At 40.0% G+C, this 26,924-nt stretch overlaps 1 long non-coding RNA gene across 4 annotated transcripts in view; it reads right to left on the bottom strand.

Moving 5' to 3' along the window:
• Positions 1-7,086: 7,086 nt before the first annotated feature.
• LOC116235315 (uncharacterized) overlaps positions 7,087-26,924 on the bottom strand; it is an 87,743-nt gene continuing 67,905 nt past the window's right edge. For 3 of the 4 annotated variants that reach the window (XR_016464612.1, XR_016464611.1, XR_004168318.2), the window contains 4 exons: positions 15,185-15,245; positions 15,001-15,087; positions 10,896-10,970; positions 7,087-9,220 (listed from right to left, as the gene is read on the bottom strand). This is a non-coding gene — a long non-coding RNA (uncharacterized LOC116235315). The remainder of the gene's footprint in view (positions 9,221-10,895; positions 10,971-15,000; positions 15,088-15,184; positions 15,246-26,924) is intronic. The other variant, XR_016464613.1, reaches the window with a different exon arrangement.

Raw genomic sequence — 26,924 nt, 5'->3', positions numbered from 1 at the left:
TGAGGGTGGTGAGACACTGGAACAAGTTACCCAGCAAGGCTGTGGATGTCCCCTCCCTGGAAGCATTCAAGGCCAGGATGGGTGGGCTGTGAGCAACCTGGTTCAGAGCGAAGTGTCCCTGCGTATAGCAAGGGGTTGGAACTAGATGATCTTAAAGGTCCCTTCCAACCTAAACCATTCTATGATTCTATAATTCTTAACCATTTATCCCTATCCCCACAGACTGGTTAAGGTCTGACTTCTCTCTGCTTAGGAAGCAATTCTACCTATTTCTGCAATATCCTTCACGAGATTGTCAACAGGGCTGGGCACTAAAATGAAAGGTCACCAAGAAATCAAAGCAAGAGTGAGCTGTGATATCACAACAGCAGGAGAGAAGGATGGCATTGTGGCTATGGGCACATGAGCTAATTGCAGTTTTCTTGACCTCAGAGGATTTGGCTAAAATGTCAGATCTGGATTTCTCTTATTGAATGTAAAAGGTAAAATCAGGCAAAATCCAGAAGGCAGAATGCCTTCTGGAAAGAAGACATAATTATAACACTGTGGGAACTACTCATACATATCTAAAGGAAACTGTGTCTTAAAAACAATATTTTCTGCAAAGTTAAAGAGTATTTGAAATTCAGAAGTATTTACCAGCTATCTTTCAACTGACAGTCATGGTAATTATTAGTTACCTCCTATTTCAGTCAAATGCAGGGTCTCCCTTTAGTCAAGCATTTGATGAACTGCACTGGAAATCTTTGCAATGAAGTGAATAGTTCTGGTCAGACAGATTAAAGAAAGACTGAAACTGATGCAGATATAAAAAAAAGAAAGAAAGAAAGAAAAAAAAAGACAACAACAACAAAACAAGAAAAACAAGAACAAAAGAACAACAGCAACAACAGTGATGACCGTCATAGGAATAAAGAATCAGCTCAAAATTTGCAGTCTGGCTGGTTTTTTTTTGTTTTTTTTTTTTGTTTTTTTTTTTTCCTAAGCAAAGCAACAGAAGAGAGAGGGCCATTCTGAAAAAAATCACAGAATTACAGAATCACAGAAAATACATCTCAAAGAAAACATGAGAAAGAAAGGTGCGGTATTGTTAGAACAAATGGGTATTGACCCACAGTGAGGAAGATTAAACATTAAATGAAAGGCATTTTTTTAAAAAATGAAGTTTATAGTTGGAAAATAGGTTTTAAGTATAGCTTGTTAAGGTTATGAAAAAGGCTGTGATATAGTGCTTTCAGTAATAAGGCCTACCATTACTAACCTGGTAGAGCACTCTCAGCTCTTATTACCAATGTTTCTTTTAAAATACATTAGAATAAAAAGGTGGGGTCATATAAGGCAGCTTTTTTTGAAGTAAAATACACATAAAGCAATTTGCATAGAAGCTTTGTTCCCCTTGCAGATTTGCAAAAAGTTTGTTGAACTGTATTTTTCCTTCATTACAGTTACAAGTGCTGCTGCGAATACATGGTGAAGAAAGGCAAAGATGTAAGAGCAGGCCTTTTATCAAAGGCCTACAGACTTCTGAAAGTCTATCAGCGGGGCTTGGAGGCTTGTGGATAAATTACAAACCCATGATAGAACATAACTAAGTTCTGTGGGTTGAGCAGATGCCAAACATGGCAGCTAATTTCTTCAGACTACAGAAAGAGGCAGACGGTTTCCAACACAATGTGTGACTCCTTTGCTCCTAAGGCACACACTATAGCACACATCTCTCTGGCAGGTTAACACTAGTACCATTTGTAATGAAGCTTATCGGTTCTGTCTTCATTAAACTGATGATCACTGCAGCCAAAATTCCCAAATACCTAGTTGGGTACCAGGTATTTGATACATGACTGGCTATACAAAACAATATGAGACCTAAGTGCTCCTAAGTGAGGCCCCGATCTGAATACAGCTGTTCAGTCCTTACTGCACCATGAAGGCCTCGCAGGAAGGGACAGCAATCCTGGAGCCTCTGGAAAGAATAAACTGAGCTGCCCTGTACAGCAGTGTTACTTGGATCTGTTAGTGCAGGAGGATCCATGTGCTGGTTCTCTTATTCCTCAGAGGCAAAGGGAACATGTAGTATGCAATAGTTTAAGGCCTCAAGAGGCTTGCAGCCCCGTTCCCATTTGGATACGGTCACAGTGATTGCACCCCATCAGCTGGACACTGCACTTTGCCCAGGAAAATGTAGGGGTCTGTGTAACAAGGGTAAAGGGACTAAAGACTAAGAGTGTATGAAAGGGAGAGAAAGAAAAAGCAAGGAGAGAAGGCAGTGGGAATGCAGAATGTCATGAAGGGAGGCGAAAGAAATTAAAGATGGATAAAACAAAAGTACTATGCAAAAGAAAGATAGCATGAAAAAAGGAAGAGACGCACAGACAAGAGATCATGCCAAAACCCATGCAAAGCTTTAACAGAACAGAGTGAGAAACTGCTGTGGGTAAAAAAAAAAAAACTGAGAGGACATGTGAATGAGGTGTATTACAGGTGTATCACAGCAAAAGGAAATCCACTGCCTCCTTCCAGGTCACTTCCCTGCAATATCTTGCTTTTCTGGTATAGCTGAGCAGAATCCTTAGTATTCATCTCCACATCTACTGATTTCAGTATTTCACACAGTATCTTGCAACCAATTCTAAATACAAAAAGCAGTACTGCAGCTATTAATCAGCTAGTGCAATCCTGCACATCTGTAAGGACAGCGGTGCAGCACCATTACAGTGAATCTCTAAGCTTCTGGGTAACAGTTTCCTGGAGCCACAATAAGGTTGAATCTGCCTACTATATTCACCACACAAATTTTTGAGAGGCGACGTGAATTATACCCAGTCTTTGTTGCAGTATGAAAATTCTGAAGATGCTTCCATTCATTAAAATGAATTAAACTGCCCCATTCCAGGAAGACAGAAGATGCTCAGCCCTACTACACAACACAAACCCTACTGAAGTGAACAGAAATGTCACTGCTGCAATGAATGCACAACAGATTGTAATGATGCACTGTTTTCATTTGCATCTATATAACATCTATAAAACAGACTGTGGCTCAAAGAGTGTTTTCACAGTTCTCCAGCAGGGCTGCTTACATAAAGCGAATTTGGCATTTGCTGTCTAGGGTATGAAGGTGCAAATTTACTACTCATAAGACCATTTTATTTCTCCAACACTTGTTTGCTCCTGGCTTTTGAAAGCTGCCATAAAACAGAAAGAAACTACAGGGGTTTTTTTTGGTTTTGTTTTTTTTTTTGAGAGAGAGAAGTGACAGAAAAGTGGCAGTCCTCCCAGCTGCAGAGCTGTGAAAAGATGATAGTCGTTAGATATTTTCTTCTTTCTGACAGGTCTTTTACAGTAGGAAATTAGTGTGAGCGTGCACAATCCAAGGGCACTTCCTCAAAGATGGCAGTTGAATGCAGCTTTGGTTGAAAAGCACAACAGAGTTCTCCTCAAGCAGAAGCCCTCCCTGTTTCACAAAACAAACAAACAAACACTATCACCAAAATAACGCAAAGCCCCTAAGAGTCATTGCTACAGACCCCATCCTTCCTGGGCTATCTGCAACTGACAATCTGGAAGTAGATGTGTTTGAAGATGCTAGTGGCACGTATCCCTTGGCTCTCCCTTGGGTTGAGATAGCATCAGTGACATTTTTGGCCTAGGGGTGTCGTGAGAGGAAACTAAAGAGTTTGTAATTTGATTTGCTCTTAGTAACAGAACTAGTACAATGAAAAATAAAATTCCAACATGAACATTACATAAAAATGAAAAGTTACTTAGAGCTGTAAAAATTGTTACATAGGAAGTTTAAGTTCTTATTGGCTTGTTAATCTCAAAAATAAATAAATAAATAAATAAATTACAATTTCAAATACCTCCTTGAATTAGGGGCCCAAGTGCATTAGGGTACACGAACAGGTTGTCTTTCAAAGGTCTTTCAAGGGAACCAAGGATGATGGTGAAAAAAGAAATTTTCTATCTACTCTCTGAAAAAACCTTATGAACAAATGCGGTCTGACCAGTCATTTTAATTTGAAAAACAGAGCACATACATCTGCAGAGATGGGCAGATGCATAGTGGGTAGGTAAATCCTTTTTATGTAGAATCACACCGTGTTCTCACTGCTAAATGATCCTTTCATCTTACAGTTTGCTTGTTTGCCTTCACCCTCTGTCACTTCTGAGCAGAGCGACTTATAAAAACACAATGTGTCCTACAGTTCATCAGCAAAAACCCTTCCATGGACATAGGGTAGGATGTTGACCAGAAGTGTTTAGAGTTTAGAGATCTGAAACAGAGACTAAATTTAGCACTGATTTTGGCTCCAAAATTCCTAGCACTTATCATTGTAAATGCTACATTACACACAGCATACATCACAGCCCAGGGCTGTGACTAAGACACTGTCAGGGTGAGAGCTATGACTGCTGGAGACTTCAGCATGGAGCAAGACATGGCAGTGATACACCTTAAGTCTTCTCATGATACTGCTCAGACCACCAACCCTCCCATTAAAGCACTGTTTATAAGAGAACGGTTTATGACATCAAAAGTGGCAGAGAAGAAAATACAAAGTACTGGGCAAAGGAAAAAAAGGTGAACAATTTAGGTAGCCACTAAGGTCTGATGCCATAAAATTTGAGTCTTTGCACACAGCCGGAGGTATTTAACATTTTCAGAGCTTAGCACTCGCAAGTATTTATTTAAAACAGGATCTATACCATGACTGTTATTTTTATGGAGGGCACAATGAGAGACATTAGCAAGAAATTGCCAGGCACACCATCCTTAATCAGCTGATAAGTGTTTTCACCTTAAAAATGCATGTTTGTCTGGAAGAGTAAAGTGCATGCAACTAAGTGGGTTAGCAGGAGATGAGCATTCAGTACCATGAAATAAAAATAGCTACCAGAATAGGGTGCCATAGGACAGCTTTAAATCTTTTGGTCTCAATCTGGAACAGATTCACAACTCACATTACCCGTTTTTAAATCTTATTACGTGGTTTGGATTAGAATTCAAGTTTCTTCTCCAACACAGAACTCTCCATGCCCTTTACAGAGAACCTGAGGCTGACAGGCTAACTTCTAAGTACCTGACTCACTAGATGCAGCCTCAAGTAATACATCTCCCTTCTCTCAACTCAGGAGTCTTCCATTAGGAGAAGTAGGTTTAAAGACACTCTGCAGAAAGCAAAAAAACACGCAGTCCTGTGTGAATTGGACTTGATGATACATGCCTCACACCCTCTGATTTTCAAGAAGAGCTGAGCGCCTAGATTGTTCTCAGTTCAGTCTGCCCAAGTGACTTGCAACAGGCTTTGTCCCTCTAAATATTCTGAAAAATCCCACTTGCTACAGAAAAAAACACTACAGTCAAGTTTATTTCAATTACAGAGGATAAAAATTGCAGGGAGAAAATATTACGTTTACTGCTCCTCTTACGCTGACCAAACCTCTAAATTAAAAGCAGTAAAATGGATGCCCCTTTCGCTGCTACATCCTGATTAAGATGCTTTTCTGTTTAGTCTGTGCCAAGGACTTCAAACAATATTATTCTAAAAGTTAGAGGTAGGAAAATCTGATTCTTCCTAAGTGAAATGGATTTATACCTACATGAATTGTATCTCACCTGAGAAGATTTAAGCCTTCATGGTTACGTTGCCCTGATAAGAGAGAGCAGTTTGGGTTAGTGTCAGATTCAGACAAGTTTACACAGCTTTTCTTCATTCTCTGCTTGGATGAGCTCAAGCAAAGCACAATGCTGGTCCCTATGAAGTGCACACCATCTCTTTGGTAAAGAAAAATTTGACATTGTGTTTACAGTTAATCAGAATTTCACAACTGGTTTGTTAATACATAGAACATCTCCCCATTGTGCCACTTGAGTTCATTTTGCCGATTCACAGATGACCAAAAGTGTATCTACTATTAGAAGTGCTGAAAAGTCAAGGGAGATACTTGGTGAAGGTCAGGGGCTTACACAAGTAGCCTCAATTGGGTCTGCTGTTTATACTGCTTTTCTGAGGTCAGGCGCTGGAATGGGCTGCCCAGGGAGGTGGTGGAGTCACCGACCCTGGAGGTGTTCAAGGAATGTTTGGACATTGCATTGAGGGACATGGTTTAGTGAGAACTATTGGTGATAGGTGGATGGTTGGACTGGATGATCTTGAAGATCATTTCCAACCTTGGTGACTCGGTGATTCTGTGCTGCTACAGCTCTGTAGAAGGCATTAACTGACCCCTAAAGCTGGGCCTGTGTTCATGTCAGCAGCCAGATCAAGATTTCTTCTTATCATGTGGCAAATTATTATGGAGGCCAGTCTGTGCTAGGTCACTTATGTCACACGAGTTGAAGAGAAAGAGAAAAGAGGAAGGGCTGGCACAGAGACACAGAACCTTAGTGGAGCAATTGGAGAAGTGGGTGCAGCCACAGTTATCTACCACTGCAAACAGCAGTATAGGGAAAACTTTCTGCGTTTATTTTTCTCTGTAGTCTGTAGTTTGAGAAAGCCACTTTCCTTATCTACAGCTGTCCAGTGGGAAGCTCTCAAAGGAACACTGTCAAAATGCAGCACACCACCATGGTCCAATGAGGCCAATTTATGAATAGCTGAGGATCTGACCAGACAGCTTCTCTCATTTCTGTGCTCCTCAATCTGTATTCACAGTGTTTTGCTATCAGAGGTTTATCTTATGAAATATTAATACCATGGTTCAGCACCAAGGTGGGGTTAAGAGCTGGCAATGCATTAATGCTCCAGGTAATAAGCTCAGCAACTTTCAGCTGTCAGTCACAGCTCTCTGAAGTTATCCTGGCAATGGTACATGCTTTCAGTTATCCTCATTGCTGATGCATTAAAAGCAGTACCTAGCAGATGTGAGACTTTTCTGTGTAAACAATGTGCTGAAAATAATCCCAAAGATCCAATCAACCAGTAAGAAAATAATATCAGTTTTTTATAAATACCTATTGTTTAAGAGAGGATACACAAGCAACTTAAGGAGAACCCAATAAATGTTTTAACATTAAATAAAGCATTACATAATCTAACTAGAAAATGAAGACTACTGTTGTGCTCAAGGAAAAAAAATCTGGGAAGAGATGAAGTTATTATTTTATGTTTATTTTAGTAAGGCTGTACTTTTAGGTAAATGATGCTTAATTTACCAGAGTGGACTATGAGAAGAGGATAACACAGCAAATAATGCAGCAAACCATCCAGACCATACAGCCCTCAGTAGATTTAATCTACAGATGGCTCGAGGTTTCATTACTGTGTGAACAGATAGGTCAGCTCTAATTCTTACCTGAAAGATATTTCAATCCAGCTTTAGAAGAAGATTCCTGTATTAACAGGACTCCCCCTGCAGCACAATTAATATTTCCTTGATCCCTCCCAAGTGCCAAAACAGTTTATGGGTTTCACTATGTCTCAGTCCAAGGAAATAACAGCTATAAAAGGTTTAATTGTGGTGGAAATACACGAGGCTTTGTGATGGAGAAGAGATCAATATAAACAAGAAAACAACTGTTCATAGATTTTTTCCCCCCTCATAGGTGCTTATCCAATTACCAAAATCTGCTATGTTTTCATATTCTATAATCTGAATCTAAATCTGTCACAGACATCTTAACTGAAATAGTATTTTACAAAGAATTATTTATAGCATTGCACTCCCTCAGTAGCTGTCTTCATCCTGCAGAACTGTCTCTTTTTATAAGGTTTTCTCCCATTTTGCTTTCAAAGTACACAACCTCACCCGACACCTTATTCATCAGCCACTAATGGTGGAGAATGTGAACGTGCCCACACTCCTGATTTGTTACTCTTATTGTCAAGTAGCATAACGAGACCAAAGCTAACAATTTTTGAAGGACCAAATGCTAGCTAGAAAATGGCTAACTCCATTTAGGTTAGGACTACTTGAATTTCCTTACACATTCCTCCCAGGAGTAGGATGACTGTTTTTCAGTGCTTATCTTTCGACTACCTGCCTACAACGTCAGCTCTGCAAGCAACCCACCATTCAATGAAAACACACTTGTTTTCCTTTGACATGCAAAGTTAATACATCCCCGGACTAGAGAAACCCTCAATGAAATACTAATTTGTTGTGCTGCTTGAATTACAGATTCAGCTAGGGAAACCAAAAGGTCCATTGTCTAAGGAATGTGTTTGTTACACTTAATTTTGTGTCTTGCTCTCTTCCCAAGTCACCAGAACATTTGATGTCTCTGCATAACTTCAAAATATCAGAATCAAGCATCAAAGGATAACAAAATTTAAACAAAACAAAAAGCTGTGTGCTTTACCACTGGGTGCCATATGATTAAAGAGAATTTAAGAATGGGCAGAATAGCTCCAGGGTCAGTGATGTTGGTATCAGGCAGGAACGGGCAACTGGAGAGCTGCAGAAACTGTTAGTACATGGGAAAATTGTGTAATTTTCCACTGTGGAAGGTGATGCAATTAATCTATGGACTTGATCGTCTCAAGGAAAGAGGGAGAGGATGTGCAACAAGTCAGGCAAGATCTGAAATTTATGACCTCTGGGCTATCTCAAGAAAGCTGGTCTCAAGGCAGCACTTGGAACTAGGATCCAGGACAATGGGATTTTACTCCTGTCTCTGTCCATGTAGACAAAAAGACATTTTATTTCTGATTTCCTATCCTTTTGTCCATCCTGTCATTTTATATTGAAATGTTTTGTGCTCGGCACACTGATCTGGAGCAAGACTGGGAAGAGCAGCATGTTATAAATAAGTATTGTGTTATGAAAATGACATTTGTTTGACAGGTCACTTCCCCTCTCGTGTCAGAGGCATCATTGTGAACACACTTCAGGATAACAGCCTTTCCACAGGTAGGCTCCCTTCATTCTCTCTTAGCCAAAGCACACCTGATAAAATGAGCAGTAGGGATTCGGACTTTTATTTAAAACAGAAGAGTTGCTCACCTGTGAAATAACCCTGCTGCCATCTGTCACACAGCAATGAAACATAATGGAATATTGGTGGGAAGGTTCAGCCTCTACTGCCATCCAACCAACATCTGCCTCCGACTTCATGGACCAAAAATAATTAAACAGAAGGCATTACTTTCAGAGCAGCTGTCACAAATTTCAGCAAATCCTGAAGAGCGGGATTTTTCATTTCTTCTTAATTACGGGCAGAAATTACTTGACAAGCTGAAGGAATGAAGAGGAGTTGTGGATCAACTCCTTACATCTGTTGAGGTAAACCCATTGTAGCCAGTTAGCAAATTCCAGTCCCTCAGGTGAGCACAAAATAGATGTAGAAATCAGTTTCTAAATCCTCTTTTCTGAAATTCTCCAAGGAGAATCAGAGCTCAGCCAAGCTCTTTACTGAATAAAAACATTTATTCAGGAAACAGCACACTGTCCAAGCCTTTATATCACATAATATTGATTGCTGGTACTGATAACTGAAGGTGAATATTATGCTCAGTTTGCCTTTAATATCCCTTGGAAACCTCTTGTAAAGGGGTAAATTATTAAAGAAAGGGACTCTGTTATGCCGAGGCCAAGAAAGAAGCATGTGTAAAGATGTAGATACATCTTTATATCTAGCTAAAAATATACGCCACGGATATTTTCTCAGTTTGTTGAGACTGCTAATGCAGGCAGAAATTGGCACATATTTAATATGTTATTTTTGAGAGCATATCTGTGTCACACGCACCATCAAAACAACTGTACCTCATAGGTAAAAAAAAGCCTACAGGACGCATTTGGTGATGCACTACAGAAAATGGTGGGAAGGTTCAACTCTGCCCAGCTGATTTATAAATAGTTTTTCTATTCAATACAATAAAGGAACTTAGATTTTATGTTTTAATGAAGGAAGGAATTAATTTTCAATAGACTTAAGGACCCGTGTAAAGATCACCTAAGAAGGGTACATTAGAAATTTAATTTCCACCCCCTCCTCTGATCTCATGTTTTTATTCATACATTTCAAACCCCACCTCTACATCAGCTTTTTATCTTTCTTCTACATCTTTGCACAAAGCTGACTTTTCTTTTAAATCTGGTTCATTTCTTTACATGACACAAGCCAATATATTTTAGGTCCGAATGCCCGAATTATTGCAGTTTGTTCACTAGCTATTCATCAGCCTATTAAGAAAAACAGGACCCACTAAAAGATGCAGGCTGCAAATTTTGCAAGTGTGCATTAAACAATTTATCCAGACCAATAACAATGCAGCAAGGTCAATAGCAAACCAACTTACAGAATCAATATCCATTCCTCCTCCCTCAGCTCTAAGCCTGGATATACCATGAGAACAAGCCATATTAAATTTAAAGCTAACCTGATCTAGGCATCACTCTGTCCCTCTAAGGGCATAGAATTTTATGACATTTGGAAATGGCAGCTACTTACACAACATTTTTCAGTAGCATCCATTTCCAAGTGATATAATGATATGAATGAGCTCTACCTACTGCCTATGGAGAGCTTTGCCTGGGCTGGTTTTGTTTTTTCTTTTGCCAATGACTATATAGTATAAGGCTCTGAATAGCATGCATTTATGAATCTGAGAATAAGAGTGCTGCTATTTTCACAGGAAAACTGCTATTATAAAACCAGCCAGCACAGGGCCTCGTAGCACTTAGCTTCATAAGACAGTCAGTTTCATGAAGAGAATACCAGCAGCTGCATTATCAAATAACCTGAAGACTGAGCTGAAGAAAACAATAAAAATGGATCTCAGTTTGGAGATGGAAAGAAATTAATCTTTGAAGCTCATCTTTGGAACATCAAATAATATAACTGACCAATGAAAATCCAAACTGAAGATCTTAGAGCACTTGAAATCAGCACCTATTTTTATGAAACGAGCTAAAGACACCCATAAGCACTAGAAGAAGGATCTTACCTCATAGCTTCCAGACCCAGTATTTAGCCCAAAGCCTTATAAAAGTATGCCCAGATTTCATACATTGTAGAATATCTGCAGAGAAAAAAAGAAAACAGATGACCATAAATATACTGAAACCCAATAAAAATGCAATGTTCCCAACTGTATACATATTTAACAACCACCACATATCCCATCTTTTCAATGCATCCAAAAAAGAGGTTTCGGTTACTTGCCCTTACAGCCATGAATATTCAGCCTAATTTACTGCCATCTCTAAAAAAATATTAAGCTCTGAAAAGCAGGGTGCTTTAGAAGATGAGTAACTACTTATCTCAAGATATCTTGAGATAATCAAGACATTTAACAGTGACCTTGGTTCTTTGTTCATCCTGAACTCATCTATTCTGCCAAGAGTTCATTTTAGCCTGCTGGTAACATACTAGCCATCAATCCTGCTTAATTAGTTCCAGCTAAAAACAAACCAAACGTTGATTTGGCATTAAACAAAATTCATTTAACAAAGCTTCCATGAAATTAAACCTATTTATCCCTTTGTCTGCTAACTGAACTATCCGTGATGCTTTCTCTAGATATTGCATAAGATTTTAGCTATTATTCTAAGCAAATGAATTCAGAACAAAAATAGAAACATCCATTAAAAGATAATGCTACTGGATAATTCTTGCTTCCAGTTCTGTCTGCATATATAAGCTTAAGATCTTCATGATACTCCAATCAAGCTGAATTAAAAGCTAAGTATAATTTTGTGCTATATAAGCTTGTCTCATTAAAAATTGGGAGAGGAGGGGAGAACAGCCTTCTGACAATGAAATAAAGTAACTCTGATAATGCTTTGTGAGAATCAAGCAGAATGTTTGTATTCTCACACTCCTTGTTTTTACAAATGAAAGAAAGTTGTAATCAGGATTCAGTACATTTATCTGGAACCTCCAAAGCAGAACCCTCAAGAAATAATGAGGCATCAAGCTGGCTTTGCAGAAGAATCTCATGCTCCAAATGCAGCAACACTGGCTGTAGTTCAAAGTGGCAGAAAGTGACCCTTCTTCTGTACAATAGGTGCTTAATGTGATTGTTCTGACAAGAGCAGCTAGGGGTTTAGAAATAATCATCATGTCCAGGAAGATGTTTCTTACATGCCTCCCACTTAACCTTAACTGGATTAGGAGGATGTGCAGTGGTATTGCAAACAAACCTTGGTGATCTGAAGCACTGCTCTGAACAAAGAGGTTTTCTTTCCCCAGTTAAGTGAGCCTGGTACACAATTATTCCGAGGCTCCTTTTCACTCCTCTGCTGGCAGAGCAAAGTTACAAAGAGTCTGGGAGCTGGGATGCCAGTTTTCATACTGCTATTGAAAGCCACACACCTATTAAAATGGAGCAAGTTACTCAAAGTTACAGCTAGCTCATGCCAGGAAGGGTTTTGTGTGCAGAATATCTGACAGTTTTCACACCATGGCTGTAGAGCAAAATGCATGCCCTACTCTGCCAGACAGGATAGTTCTGAGCTGCAGAAACAGTCAAGAACTGAACAGATTTACACAAAACAGCTGTAGAAGAAAGAACCCCATCTTATGTTTCTCTTATCTTATGATTCCCCTTTCAGAAGAATTGAGGGCCAGCAGAGCTTTTCCTGATCCTCGTGGCCACAGGAGACCCTTAGAAAACATTCCTCTAAGGGGTAAGTACTAATCCCATCATGGCTATGTCAAAAAGCAAGGAAGCAGAACAGCACGGTAGGGCAGTAAATCAGGACTTTGAGCAAGCAGTGCACCTTATCTTCTCTTCTTTTAATTAGCTCTAAAACAAGAATAACACATTAACATGTTGACTTCTTCCAATCTGCTTTGTACCGTGTCTAAAGTTACAGTTATGGCTAGCATTCTTTGTCAAGATTTTCTGGTTCTTTATTTTAAATGTCACAGTCAAGTCAAGAGCCACTGTCAGGAGAATGAATGTGCAGTCACCTGTAGAAGAGTTGGCACTGACAGATATTCTCTGCCTGTTCTTTCATCAGAATCATTTCTCATCTCCCCATTTAGCCCTCAGGGATAACACAATCTACAAAAATGTCAGTTTCATAGCAAAATATTTTTGAATAAAAATACTCTGCCCAGATACAACAAACCCAGCCAACCACAGGATGTAGTTTGACAGAATAAGGAGGTGGGGAATAACATCCTATTTGTTGACTCTTTTTCAAGAAGTGGCTGCTCTTAAGGTGGTTCCACTTTGCTGGCCTCCTTCAAAACCTCTTCATACTTGGCAGTTCATACAGAAAGCCAGAAAACTATGGGGAAGGAAATGCCTTTGGGTGAGAAATGGTGTCAGATTAACAGCATCAGGTTAAATGGCAACTACACTCACTTTTGTGTGTTAAGTGGGACAAGAACCAGAGCCAAAGAGCAGAGGGCTGTTTTGATGTCAAGTTGATGACCGTAAAGAGGATACGTGCAATGATGCACAGATGCTTCCAAGTCAGCCTGTCCTTCCTTTTCTTCCTATTTCTTCTAATTTCTCTGATCCAGGCAGGGAGGCCACATTCAGCTATCTGGCTTTTGTAGATCAAAAATTGAACTGTGATACCAATGCTCTAGCCCACGTAGTTCAGCTGGTCAGGTAGGTATCACCAGCAAACTTAGAAGAGACATTCAGAGCACTCTCCTCCTTACAGCCATTCTCCCCTAATGTTTGCCACTTTACCTGTTCACATACTGCAGCTTCGTTATGGCTTCCCAATGACTCTCACAAATTCTCCTCTAAAGAACAGTACAGGCTAAAGGAGAAAAACACCTACAAAAGGATGGTAGAGAGTATAGCTTTTGCATAGCTTCTCCATGCTCTGCACATGTGGCAGAGTGCTCTCAACCTCAGTGGACCAACCAGTCACAGTGCCCACTCGTGCTTGCCACCACCAATTTGATCACTGCTTCTCTGCATACAGATGCAATCTTCAAGCAGGAGCCCATGTCATAAGAAGGAAGAGATGTCCACTTCATCACCTCATCAGTGCGGAGCCACCACCTGCACCTAAGCCATCCATCAAGGCTGTACTGTGTATTTGCTGTATGCAGTAATAGTATGCTCAGCTGTGTTTAATTGGAGACTGATTTCTAAATCTCTCAGATACACTAAATCAATCACTAGAAGGCAGGAAAACGATTTGTAGAAATGGGGTTTCTCTTTCCGTGCTGAACCAAGGGGCAGATTTAGCTCATTTTGTGCAACAGCACTATTTAGACCAGCCAGAGATCTGGTCCAGTTTTTCTGATCATTGTTTTCAGTGTAATTCCTCAGAGCTACCCTGAGCTGATGGCATCTGAGGATGTCTCCCTTACATTTGCTGTTGGGAACACGAGGCCATGGCCCTATAGCCACACTGATAACAATGTCACCTGTGATAACAGCATGATTAAGCAGGTACAGGCATTGTAGCTTCTCGGCAAACTGACTTTTTCCCTCATGAAAGCAAAGCACTTACTTCAGCTATTATCTTCAGTGCATAAGCTTATCATTTGATTTTCACGTTCTTTTCTATTTTTTTGACATTTTAAAACAAAAGCACCTTTGGCCTTACCAACTCCTCCTCCACACTTTTAGTACCTGACACACAGCTCTGCTGACTGGGCAGATGACCTTCTGCTCCCCTGAAATTAATTGAAGGTTCAGAGGTTTCGTTTCCAAGGCAACTCCTTTTGATGTGTGTGTGAAGTTATACGCTTTGGGGGAACCTGCAGAGCTGTTCCCTGCAGGAACGACACCCACAGCTCACTCTTTTGGGCTCATATATAAAGGACTGGATCCAACATGGGTTTAAGCTCTACCAAAGTCCTGTGACAACCTGACTGGATGAAGGTGACAGTCTAAAAGAGGAGCTGCACTGTGTGAAAATACCTGCAGCTTGCTTATTGGTAGAGAGGATAAAAAATCTCTGCTAAACACCATGCCTTCAAAGGTACTTAGCAAAACAGACAGCACAAACAACATTTCTGCAGCCTGAGAGCACTACCAGCCAGAGCATAGAATAGAAGCAGAACAGCTTCACAATTAGCAATGAAACTGCAAGAAGCATCTACATCTTGGTAACTGCATATGGCTGTACCTGAGGTCCCCATGGGAGCAGAGGTTTCCTGGACACAATTCCAGAGGGCAATGGACACTTTAGTGAGAGCATCTTTGAACTAACTGTCTGGAGGAAAACATGAATAAATTACTCTGAAGTGATTGGATGCCAGAGTGCTTCAGGATATATGACAAGGGAACACTGCTTAAAAAAAAAATCTTACCTAAAGAAAGCTCAAGCTCACAACACTGAAATGTCCAGGGTACAGCAAAGAGAAAGAGCCCCTGTGGAGAGAGGTGGAAGGCAGTTGCATCAGACACTGCTACAGGTAACAGAAGTCATGAATGTGAAAAACAGGTGAGATCTCCATTTCTGGTTGTTTAGTCCCTGCATAAACTACACAGGCCAAATCTGTGAAACCAGCAGAATCTTCTATTATTATTATAAGAAACCAATGTAAATTACTTGTTTAATCCTGTTATTGTTGTTCTTCCAAGGGACCATATACTAGTGTACAATTACTTCAACTAGAATTCACTAATGTTTCCCATTATAAATAGTTGATTCCAGTTGCTCACAACTTTGTCAAATTGTCAAAATTGAGCTTGCAACCTTATCCTGGTATTTTAAAAATGCATATTTTGCACTTAGAACATTAATACTTCAATTTGCTAGGAAAAAAAACTGGACTTAGTTTTGTCAGAGAAGGTTCTGGCTTTGTCGGAGAACATAATGGCACATCCACTGCATAATGAGCAAGCCCAAAGATGCACAGGAAGGATGAATGCCTGGTTTATGTGAAATTTTAGTCCTGATTCTACAGCAAGGCTTCTGTGCAGTTCTGCTTGAGAGAAAGGATTGGACTTGCCTGCTTTCTCATGGTGAAATGGGGCAATTGTTTTTCTTCTCTACCAGCCATTATCTGTGTACATCCAAACAAAACATTTCTTGTTTCTCCCTTTGTGAATGTTGGAATCCCTATGGCCCACAGAGGGTGAAACAGAAAGTGGTTTGGGAAACATTATCTCAACCATAGATTTGCCTCTGTGACAAGCACCAAGATCCAGCTCAACACAATGAAATAATCAGTTTTGTATTGTAAAGCTGAAACTTTGTGATTTATACAGTCTCGGCAATGCTGCAACCAGCAAGAAGGTCGTAAAACTCACTGATATCTGCCAGTGGAAAGTCACATTACAGAAAAGGAGCAGCAGTTATGCCATGTTGGTACCAGATGACAGCACAAGCCACCTAATGGAAAAGGTGGAGGGCGAGGGGCAGAGAACACTCCAACCCAACACACAGGGCAAGGGAGGCTGGAGAAATGGTCCCAAGGGGTGAGACAGCTGCACTCCCACTTTCCAGAAGCTAGCTGGAAGGAGCACATCTCAGCAGTGCTAGCAGCAGAGTGCTACGGAAAGCATCCAAAGGTGGCTGCAGGTGGCACTGAGACTTGTAGGGTGGTTACATTTGCAGCATGAGAGTCAGCAAATCCAGAAAAAAAACATGTGCCCAGCACTCAGAAAGGGTAAGCAGACATGGGAGTCTCAGATCCAGACAGAAAAGGGAAGAGGGCTGCTACCAAAGTCAGTCCCTGGGCTGATTGTTGGTACGCTCTGCAGGTATGGCAGACGTAAAACAGCATATCTTGGCTGAGTAACAGACAGCTCAAAACCTGCACACCTTGCTGCCATATACTTACTTACATACTCCTTCAAATAGAGTTGCAAGGCTTTCCAAAATGACCACCAACACAACTGCTCCCAAACACACTGCTCTATTTTATGCTGAAAAGCACTCCAGACATATGGAACCTGCCCACCTCTCTTGAAATAACATAAAGCATCTTAAGAATCAATTCTTGTTCAGTACATACAATCTTGATTATCAGTTTTCTTCATGACAGTTTTGAAACATTATAGATATCTGCATTTCTGTGAACTAACTGTATTGAGACCTCAATTCAGATAGATATAAAAACATATTTTCACAAAGAACACATTGTTCCCTAGCAGAGGTTTCTGTCTTCAAGGACATCTAGAAACAACAGCACCAAGTCAGCTCATGTTACTGTGATTTTTTTTTATTTTTTAATTAGTAGCATTTTTCATCTATTCCTATAATAATCTCTGAAAGACTTTTGAAGTCTAGGTTAAAAAAAAAAAAAAAAAAGGTATGTAGCTACAGAGCAAAACTAAATTGAATTGAGCCTATCATCCTCTGCTGCTGTTAGCAACCTTCAGTCATTCTTTCTTTCAGTTTTCACGTTGCTTTCTCTATTTAAAGGAATAAAGCCAGCATTGCTCACCACCAAGGGAAAATATTCAGTAAATGCAGTAGCCTCCAGCCTAACTAAATCCTAATGTTATTCAGCCCAGCAGTGCACAATGACCATCATCACCACTCCTGGTGGATTGTTAATTGGGTTCTCTGCCTTATTATACTCATTACAGAAGCAACTGTAATCAAATGGTAGCGTACAAAAAAACACATCAGTGACCCCCTGCATGCAATTTTTCCTGAGGTATGCTCTTGTTTTTTAACCATCAGCCACTATTCCCTAGAGGCAAACACACAGAATCTGTACCATCTCTCTGACAGCACCTGAAAGGGAGACCTGATTTAAAAACAAAACCAACAACAGCAAAAAAAACCCCAAGTATTTCTGAGGGAGAAAAGTAAAACTGGTGTAGGAAAAGATAATCTAAAATTAAACAGTGATGCTTGCATAACGAATGGTGTGACTAGTTAGAAATCTTTAATTGCTTTTTACCTTTTGGCGTAAGTATTTTCATATACACAATCAACCTTCTAAACATCTCCCTTGAGAACTCCATGACAGAGCCAAGGTTCCCTCTTCCCAGTACCAGAAATACTTGCGGTGTCAAAGTTGCAATGTTTAAAGCATGGATGCAGGCCCTTAGCTTTACATTACACTTAGTTTCTGGTACTACTGAAACACAACCATTTGTTGTACCATTGCTCTTCATAATCATACGTGAAATTTTATCTTTGGGAAGGTGGCAGATTCAGCCTAAAAACAAAATAAATCTTGAGAGATTTGAAAGGCTCTCATTTCTGGTGCTTGGACTCAAAATTACTTGGCAGCAGGCTGAAAAACAAACAAGATTTTTTTTTCTCCCCTATGCAATACACTGTTTAATTCCAGAGCTCTCCACAACAGAACGTTGCAGAAGCCAAATTATAAATAGGTTGAAGAAATTAGACTCATTCATCATTGGTGGAATTAATCAGGATGGTCCAGCCACAGTCTCCCAGGCTGGAAAACAGTATTCATCAGATTGACAAAGGATAGAAAGCATTATATATGGAAAGGTATTTTAGGGACATCCTGTTCTATACAATGCTTTTTCCCAGTGTAGCTACTGGTTGAGACTATTTACTAGGCTGGATGTACTTCTGGAGAGATATATAAGCCTCTAACACAGAAGAGCTGCAAACTACAATAGCTTCCATTTCATTTGTCTGCTTTCCAAAGTTTAAGCACAGAATGTGATCTGGAATTCAATAAAATGTACCAACCTTTTTGATATTTGCATGGAAATTATTTTGATATTTTACAGTGGAACCTCAACAAACAGAAGATCTCAGTCTTTTAAGTTAATCCATCCTTAATAAAAGACTTTCCTGGTCTAACAAGAAGCTAAACTAAATATGAAGACAGGTGTTCAAGTTCATATGTATTCTAGAGCTGCAGGAAGATTTGCACTAAAGAAGCAAAACCAAAACTTTAATCATGAAATGAGTTTCTTTCTATTTATCTCCCTTTACAGTTGCAAACATGCTTCAGCAATCCTTGGAGATTTGCCTTTTGCCAGCTACCTTAATGGCAATTAAGAAACAGCTATAAGAACAGCATTTCCTTGTGTATTGCATTTCTTGTGCTGCATTTCTGAAAACATTATCGAGTCACAAAGGGGAAAAACCTCATTCAAACTGCCTTAGAGTTAGGCTGCATACTGCATTATTACTCATCTCCAGTGTCCAATGAGAGACTGTAGATTAATGTATTTTATAACAGTAGTCCAACGCATACTGACAAAAAGACCTGAATCCCTGAGACAAGTAGAGATGTCTCCATTGACATGCATCCATTTTACCAGCTCAAGATCTGACCTGTGGAATCAAATGGGAGCTCAATTTGGATCATCTTTCTTAGAGAAAGCATATACTGGGGTAGGCAACAGTTGGACTGAATCACCTTGGAAGTCTTTTCCAACCTTGGTGATTCTATGATACTAAATGGGTACATCTAGAATTGCATACCAAAGAGCCTCTGGCTGTTAAGAGTCTGCCTCACATAATGAAACAAAGTCCTGTGGCTTCTCTTAACACCCAAATTTCTTACCTTTCTTGAAGGTATGAATTGTATTGTCCATTCACCTCAAGGCGCTGTGCCACAGGGTGAGGAACCAATCTCTGCAGCAAACCTACATGGAAAATATGTCTCTGGAAAAAAAATCTCCTGACATAAAGAGTGTCAAAATCTGTTAAAATTTGACTTTTTTTTCTGGAAATTGATTTTGACTTCTCAAACAAAACTCAGACTCAAAACTCAGAGAAGCATTTCTTTTTTCTCGAGGCTGACCTTTTACTCAGAGAAGTATAGTAACAGAAGACTGATGTTACTTGTCTCTTCTGCAGCTGCAGATAACACAGACTTTCTCCTCTTCCACAGTTGGGCAGGCCTGTTCTGATTCGGAACAAGCAAAGAAGAAACAGCACAAAGGGAACAGGAGAAAAAGCACGGACAATGAAAAACTTTATCAGAAAACCTGCATGGGCAAATACAAAAGACAAAGAAAGCAAATAATATAAAAGCAGTAACACAACTAAAAACACTCCAGGCAAATACTAGCTGGAATTACTGCAAACTGAATGAATAAGGTAAATATTCAGAAGAGTGTATTGAGACCTTCCCATGGCTGCACTCCAGGGAGAAGAAGGAGAACAACCCCTCACAGATGAAGCTCTTGTTAATGGTAAGTCTGCCAAATATAACCTAGTAAATAAAAGTAAATTCACCAGACGACAATGCAAGGCCTTGCTAAAAAGCCAAATGGCTTTTTTCATGAAGACACTGGAGAACTATAGAATTTACAAAGCAAAATTACAGTGCTGCGAAAAAAATCAGCGTTGTTAAGAAAATTGTACACCAGTGGCATGAGGAAAATTTTGCAGGGAAAAGAGCTGAATGGAAGTCACACAAGATTTGTAAGAAATATCACTTATTCCCACTGTGAGTATTGCTGTATTCCTGAACAGATGATGGTGTACATTTCTGAACAGGCAGTGGTGAACTAAACTAACCCGTGTAGGTAGAGATGATATAGGTCCACTGTCTTATTTACAGTCTTTTCACCATACAGATGATAGATGAAAGTGCATTAAGGCAAGCATACTGTCGATACGACCCTTTTGTATCATCACTCTCAGATTTCAGCTTCCTTTTAGATTGATGACTTAGAATCACAGATTTTTTTTTTTATTGTTAGAAGGAAACCGATCACTCATGCAGCCTCCTAAAAAGCACTCTCTACAAAGGATCATAGAATGGCCTGGGTTGAAAAGGACCACAATGCTCATATAGTTCCAATCCCCTGCTATGTGCAGGGTCACCAACCAGCAGACCAGGCTGCCCAGAGCCACATCCAGCCTGGCCTTGAATGCCTCCAGGATGGGGCATCCACAACCTCCTTGGGCAGCCTGTTCCAGTGTCTCACCACGCTCTGTGTGAAAAACTTCCTCCTCGTATCTAACCTAATCTTCCCCTGCCTCAGTTTAAGACCATTCCCCCTTGTCCTATCACTGTCCACCCTTGGAAACAGCCATTCCCCCTCCTGTGCATGTTTTGCACAGAATATTTGTTGTACTAATGCTTAAGCTCAATACATCTCGTCAGTCCTGCTCAGAAAACTCATGTGTAGAACTAATACAAAAAACAAACCTTTCTTTACCACATTAAGCAGTACGAACCAAGACAGTGCAAGTTTTATCACAGCTGTAAAGATTGAGCACAACAGAGTATATTGCTTGTATTCAATAAAGTGATAGACACCATTAGAATATGCTTTAAACATACATATGTCTGCATTTGTGATTATAAAGAAAGAGATTACTCATTGTTTAGCTTAAAACAGTTGCTGCCATTGTACGTACCGACCCACTCTAACACTTCATGAGAGATACTGCAATTTTGCAAATCTTTTCCTCGATCCTTTCTATCCATTTTTCATTGGCTTGGACCAAAGCCGTAAATGCCATGAGGAATATCTCCCTGGTCAAATCTCCTGCAGCAGGCTTAGCTTCCACCTACAGACACCACTTCCAGGATTTGTCTGTTTTTCTCAGCTTCCCAAGGTCCTTCCATCCACACCACTCCATTTACTCCTCTGTCAAACTTTTCCCCAGGACTTCCACGTGATATTCTTGCTCTCCAGGCTCCCTTTACCGAGTTCATCACTGATGTTAGAAGCTTGCAAAGCCTTTTAAATTTCTTTTCCACTCTCCTTTCTGCACCCCTCCCTCCCCATTCTTTATGGCAAAAGAAGGCATGGATCCTCTCCTCAGTCCTACATAAACCACTGTTCTTTTGCTGCACTTCCTTAGCTGTTGGATGCCACAGTGTGTACACACACATGCTGAAGGAGACTGTTTTTCAGTCAACCTCACACATTATTGCCATTGGCTGCCAACTGTAGCAATACATCATTGGATGGAAAAAGGAGCAGAGAAGGTTTGAGCCTAAACCCTGCATGCACCTACCAGTCCCAGTAAGGCCTAGGATCAGAAGAATGTGCAATCTGGCTTTCTTCTGGATCATCAGAAGCAATGTTTCTTTTATCCCTCTTTCAAGCAAGAGACTTCAGAGTATTTACACAAGGCCCAGTTGCAGCTAAGGCTGAATTGTAGCTCTATTTAATAACATCAGGCTTGTTCTTCTCTATCACCTTTGCCTGGATATTAGGGCAAAAGTCTCAAAAGAGCTACAACTACACCAGGGCTTTGCACTGGCTTCCTGGATGCAGTAGGATGGGGATCTATCAGTATCTTTTGACTGCAAAACAGTCAATAAAACTTGCTCTCCTTTGTAAAATGCTTTATAGCTTAGGGATCAGAAGTACTACATGACAACTATGAATTTTAATTACCTCATCATTCTACCTTTTTTGGTGCATCCATCCACTTGCTCTGAGTCATGCATGGGCAGCAAGAGATAGAGTCATGAGCTTAGGCCAGAATGTAAAAGCACGATAATTGTAGACAGCTGGTGACAGAGATGCTGTCACTATGACATTCTTGCAATGACCACAGCACTGGACAGAGCTGCCTCTTCAGTGAAATCTCTACTATGCAAAAAACTGCTAGAGGAGTTGACAGCCTCCAAGCAGTTTCCCTAGAACTCAGCAAAACGATAAAGGAAATGTTTCAGTCAAAACGTGTGGAATTGAAGAGATATGCCTAAATACTTTTGCACTGGAGATTTTAAATTATTTTTTTCTTTTCATTTTAAGAGCTCAGCTGAAGATTATCTTCTCTCTCCTTTTCCCTCTCCATGCCAATTAGATTCTGCTGGGTCAGTGGAAGCCTTAGCATGGAAGGATTCAGGAACATTCCTGATTATTTTGTTATTAGTGTCTTGGGATAAGAGAGTAAAAATCTTACCTGCTTATGGTTTTGGGACATTCAATAAGCTCCATAGCCAAAGGGCTATTATAAGATATATACTATTTGCAAGATTAGACTGAACAATGGCTACATAGAGATTAAGATATAGATAGATGAAAAGATGTAACATTCAGAAAGATCTGGACTATATTCAGTTTCTGTATTCAGTTTAATTGTTCTTCTTAGCTATCAGAAGCATTTTTTGTTGGACCTTCTGAGAGAAGATGGGCAGCTGAGACCTTGAAAAATGCACGTTTGTCCTTCATAATAGTAATAGTTTTTTTTCCACGTACACTCCACTGAACAAACATCTACCACATCTTGATTGTGAAATATTAACCATATCACCTATTTATGTTCTCCAGTATTAGCTTTGATCAAATGCTGATATCTCTTAATGACATCTTAAGCTATTACTCTTAAATAATAGTTTGAATATCTACAGTCCAAGTGCCAACTATTCAAGGCCCATTCAGTTCTGCAGACATTAGATCAAATTATAGATAATAGCTCTTGAAAAAGGATTTTAAAACAACATTTCATATATGATCAACCATAACAGTGTCAGACAGCATCAGTAAAAATGGAAGAACTCGAGGAAGCAAAGGAACAAAGAGTAGAGAGGGTGGAGAAATAGTTTGCTTTCCTTTGTGAAGAGGTATAAGTAAGAATAATTCTATTTTCATAATTATTTATTATTAAATCCAGTAGATGTCTTGCCTTAGAATGAATAAATATACACAGTAAAAATGGTTGAGATCCATATTACTAGTAACCCCACTGAATGCTAACTGCACAATAATGTTTTCTTCATCTCTATCTGGCATAATAAGTGTTATTCTGGCTATTAAAGACCTGACAACAAAGTACTGTTAATTTATCCAACAAATACAGCACATCTCCAAGCCTTGCAAAGCTCTGACATCTACAATTCATTTTTATTTATTTATTTTTTAAATAAGAAGATAGTGTGCCAAACTTCAGCAGCTACACCAGAAACCCCATAAGCTTCTCAGGTCAACATTTCCTCAGTGGGATACACTGAGTTTCCCAGTGGCAGTGGAAAATTTACTCCTGCATTTGTTTTTGTCATCTATTCTTCTGTCCACTTGTCTCTATTTATTTTATGGTGACTTGAATTGAATCTAAGGTCTAAATTTGTGCTTAAGCTATCCCCACATCTCCTACAAACAGTTTGCTCAGCTAAGAAGTGGACAGGTAAGCACTACAGGGTCTTATCCAGTACTTAGCAAGCACTAATCCAGAGAGGTTGTTTACTGGGAGGTTCAGTTAAACCCTGAAATGACCCTTGCTCTGAACATGCTTTATTTTAATTCAGAAAGATGGTCCTTTTCACCTTTTAGTTTCCATACAAAGGAACAATAGGACATTTTGCCCAATTGCTTTGTCTAGTCTAGAGCCACCTTCTTCCTTTACAAATGAGAAAGCTGTTCCACTTCACACATTTCCAGCCTTCTGCTTCTTGTCTGACACGTAGTAACGCTTCAAATAAAATAGTAACGCCTTCTTTCACATCAGCAAGATTTTTCAAATACACAACCATTTTTAAGATGTGAGACAATAAGAGTTGGGTTTTTCTTTTGTTGTTGGTGCTGATGTTTTTTTGTTTGGTTGGTTTTGTTTTTAAAGAAATTGCAGCCTACATGCTATAGCAATTGGACAGGTCAATACAGTGGGAAGGGTATTACAACACAGGTGTGATGGCAGAAGGACCAGTGCCATAGAAAGGTACTATAAAGGAATGGAAGAAGATTGCTCACCCATATCAGAAAAGTACAGGTTGACAGAGGAAAGCCTCACCAAGGAGAGATCTCCAGAAACAGGTCCTTCCCCAGTGGCATTCAGCCCTCACACGAGGTTTAAGAGAGGTGCAGCGGCTCTCTTAGAATGCTGAATTGCCCTCACCTGTGCTCCCAAGGCTGACCGGGTCCTTTCCCCAGGTGCTCAATCAGTGGCTCAGGCCATGACTCAGCAGTTCACATGCAGTTGGAACAACATACAAATTATTCCAAGTAATGCAAATAACTGTTTTAAATGTGTGGTTAAGTGAAGAGCACCAAACCTCAGCTGGAGGAGGCTTTGGTTCAGCAATGTGTTGCAAGAGGCCTCTAGTATTCTTATAGGTCCCCTTCAATATTTTATCCAACAATTCTGGTTAGCTAACCCTGTCCCATGGATATATATCAGCATAGCAGACTTTCTGCAGCTACTTCATGTTACAGAATCACAGACTTGTAGGGCTGGAAGGGATCTCAAGAGATCACAGTCAAACCCTGTGCCAAAGCAGTTCCATACAGCAGGTTGCACAGATAGGCATCCAGACAGGTCTTGAATATCTTCAGATGAGGAGACTCTACAACCTCTCTGGGCAGCCTGTTCCAGTGCTCTGTCACTCTGACAATAAAGAAATTCTTCCTTGTGTTAGTACAGAACTTTCTGTGATCCAGTTTCTGCCCATTGCCCCTTTCCTATTGTGGCTCGCCGTCTGAAAGAGTCTGCCCTCATCAGCTTGACTCCTTACTTCATATATTTCTAAACAGCTGTGAGAGCCCCTCTCAGCCTTCTCTTTGCCAGCCTGAACAGCCCCAGGTTTCTCAGCCTTTCCTCATAAGGGAGATGCTCCAGGCCCTTTATTTTTGTGGTCCTCAGCTGCACTTCAGCCCCTAACCTGTACTGGTGCATGCAGTTATTCCTCCCCGGGTGCAAGACTCCACACTTGCTCTTGTTGAACCTCATCAGGCTTCTCTGTGCCCAACTCCCTAGTCTGTCCAGGTCTTGTTATATAGCAGCACAGCCTTCTGGTGTGTCAGCCACTCCTTCTAGCTATGTATCATCAGCAATCTACCCAACACATTAATGTATATACAGTTTTCTATCACAAGAATAGTAGGAAGAATTGAGGGTGAGGGGTGGTTTTCAAAAACTGACCTTTGAACAAGCTAGGAGCTGGGAATAGAGAGTGGTAAGAGGAATCAGATTAAAAAGCCACTAAAATTCATTGATAGTCAAAGTAAATGAAGTAAACATTGAGAGAAAATTGTGATTTCAGAAAGATAAAGATTAGAAACTAAAAAGGTTAATTAATAATGGTGGACCTGACCCTAAAAACCCCAAAATATAACACCATCCTCCCTGTTTTTGCTTTGTTTTCTAGACTCTCACTCTTTAACATGAAATAAAGCACTTGAACAGTTTTGGTAGACTATACAGTACTCTGTAAACAACCTACTGATAGCTGCATTATAAGGAAATTCTAAGAAAATGTCAGGATAAGGAATCAATTGTATGACTGGAAATGCCCCATGGGGAAGTACAGCCATCCAAGTACTGAGGCTGATTTGATATTCCAATTTCTGTTGCAGAGTATCAAAGCTGAGAATCATAGTGTCCTCTGTTTAGATCACGTAGCAGGCTGGGGACAAGATGAATTTTCTACTGATACTATGTCTGAGGAAATTGCTTATTTCATGTTCCCTCAGGCTGGATGCCAAAAGGAAATTAAAGATACATCGGCCAACTCAGCTGCTGTGCACTAACAGTATCTGAAAAATACAGCACACAATCTTTGCCATGTCAGGGCAACCTCTCTGCAAATGAAAGCTAATAAGATTTGGATTGAAAGGAATAGCGATAAAGAGTTTCTGTCCTCCAGGAAAGACTCTCAGCTGCTGGCATGGCTGCAAGAGCCAGTATAGAATGCTTGCTGGAGACTTGGACCCACAGTATTGTCGTATTTATCACCCTCCTTTCTACCAATTCATTTGTAGCATGAAAGGAAAATGCTACAGCTTGCTGAGGAGCAAGATTTTGTCAGCAATCAGAACAATGCCAATGTGTTGTAACTGGTACCAAGTTCGAGTTTTCCAACTGCTGGTTTCATTTGGGCAGGGCTATAAAGGGAGTTGAAACAGAAGCAGCACTTTTCTTAATTTCCACAGTTGCAAACTTTGTTTTTAAAAAATCCCTCTCAGACAGATGTGACTGGACAATCTACTCGTTGTTGAAAAAACAGCAGGCCACAAACCACTAAATTATGCATCCACTTAGAAAAAGGCTATCTGGATCCTCCTGTTTTCACATCACTCCATTCCTCTCACATGCAAGGCTTTCTCTGTCACACAGATATTCAGAGAGGTCCCTGCCCTTTGAGATACTGAACACTGTGTCCTAATAGCAAAAAACACTCACAGATGAGAGTAATTTTATCAACAAATTCGCATTTCAGATACTCTCAAGGACAAAGACAGAACACT

This window comes from Phasianus colchicus, chromosome 2 (assembly GCF_987193195.1).
Source record: "Phasianus colchicus chromosome 2, bPhaCol1.hap1.1, whole genome shotgun sequence".
Classification (NCBI taxonomy): domain Eukaryota; kingdom Metazoa; phylum Chordata; class Aves; order Galliformes; family Phasianidae; genus Phasianus; species Phasianus colchicus.
The sequence above is the reverse complement of the archived record's forward strand: the minus strand, read 5'-3'. Positions and strand labels throughout refer to the sequence as shown.